This window comes from Emiliania huxleyi (assembly GCF_000372725.1).
Source record: "Emiliania huxleyi CCMP1516 unplaced genomic scaffold EMIHUscaffold_57, whole genome shotgun sequence".
NCBI lineage: Eukaryota > Haptophyta > Isochrysidales > Noelaerhabdaceae > Emiliania > Emiliania huxleyi.
The window spans coordinates 621,950-623,884 of record NW_005197722.1 but is presented as its reverse complement, the minus strand read 5'-3'; positions in this window follow the sequence as shown (position 1 = coordinate 623,884).

Sequence of the window (1,935 nt, the reverse complement as noted above, 5' to 3'; positions counted from 1 at the left end):
CGTCTGGGCTCCTGGTCAGGCCTGACGCGGCGTCTTTCCGCAGCACTCACTGTCGCGAACTAGTTGCTCTCGCTCCGTGAAAGCTGACGACGTCGTTGCAACGCGCAACCATCGCGCTGCTTGCTGCGAGGGGCATCCAAATGGGCCCGCCGCAGAATCGAAGGCCGTTCCATTGCGTGCACGTGAGAAGTGGGAGAGGAGAGACGAAAAGTCCAGCTGGATTTGTGCGAAGTGCCGTCACGCAGCCGCTGCAGTATATCCGAGCGCGACAGCATCAAAACACCTCACCGCCTCTGTTCTACCTGGCGGCCGATGTGTCCTGGGGCACGCTGATGACAGAATTTGCGCCGCAGGTCAAGGAGCTGCGCGACATGTGCGGCGAGGGCCGTTGTGTCCATTCCACAACGTTCTTCACCAGCGACCAGCGGGCAGCGTGGGCAAGGGATTCAAAGCTGGGAATCATGAGATCGGACATCGAGACGATGATCCTTGATTTAGCCGTGTGCACGCAGGCGGATCAGTTCTGGCAGGGCACTTCGCGCAGCTCGTCATTCGCGAAGTTTGTGACCGCGTTGCGAGCCCAAGGGCCACGGCGGTCCTGCAGCGTAGAAGATGTCGCTCCCGGCCCTCGCTCGATGCCGCCGCCGGCGTCCCATGCCGCCACCGCCCGCCCCGCCACCGCCCGCCCCGCTAACGCCCTCACCCCCACCACCCTCAGCGCCACTACCCGCAGCGCGACCAATCGCCTTTCCGCGTCCCACGCCACTAAAGCCGTACGGGGCTTTGCAATGCACACCGGCATGCCAGCGTAGCAGCTCCCTCCGCCACCTCCCAGCAGAGCCGTTGTTGTTCGAGGTGGAGGTAGGTAAAGAGAGGTGAATGACAGTTTGTGCTGTTATTGAATTCTGCCGCTCTGTGACCTCTATCCACCGTAGCACAGCAGGGCCAGCCCTTAGTGCTCCTGTTTCCCCTGCATGGGTCGCGAGCGAGGCAAGGAGGGGGCCGCCACTCCTGACTGTGTACGTATGCTAGGGCTGGTAAATTGCATGGCAGGGCTGAATCACAGGGCAGATGTGCCTTCCAAGTGCTGGCTGTGAACCCATTCGTCCAGACCGGGAGGTCTGGTCTGACCGGGGGCCTTGACTGCGCATATGTAGCGCAGGTGCGGGCTGTGCAGATTGAACTTGGTGAGCGTGATGCTGACATTATATTTCGACCAGACGCGTAGCACGATTGGAGGCCCGTTGCTTCCGTTCAGGAGTTGTGGGTATCGCTGCCATACGAATGTGGGCAGCAGGGTCTCCTCGTAGAAGCACGCTCCGCTAAACGGGCAGGGCCGATGCACGTCAAGTGCAGAGCCCGCGAGTAGGGCGGAGAAGGCGCGCACCACATGCAGAGGGTAGAAGGTTCCCTCGTGCGGCATGTATGTGAGCGGACTGCGATCCCAGCCTGCGGGCCGCGCGTCTGAGTGCATCCAAGCCACCCAGTTCTTGAACCAGAGGTTGTTCTGGATAAAGGCATCGTCCTGTCGAGGCAGCCGCGCCATCAATGCCCGCCATTTTGGGCTGGGGAAAGGGAGTCCCTCATGCGTGTCCTTCTTGGACTTCCATACATCGACCGTCTGCCCTAGCGAGAAGGAGAGGCTGTGTTGCAGCACATGCTCTCGGCAGGGGCGGAAGAACTGCTGGTTTGATGCCACCAGTACAAACTTGTCATCGTCGTCGGGGTGGATTTCGGAATGCAGAAGCAGTTCCAGATTGCTCAGGTGAACGCCGAGGATGCCAGGGCTATTCTTGGCTACCCTTCTGCTCTCAGGATTCAGCAGCAAATGCGCTCGCACACTCAGCGTAACCATTGTCGCATTCGCAGAGCGACCATCAGACACATGCACCATAATCGTGTGCGGTTGCAAGTAGCGATCAGCCAACTGCGTGA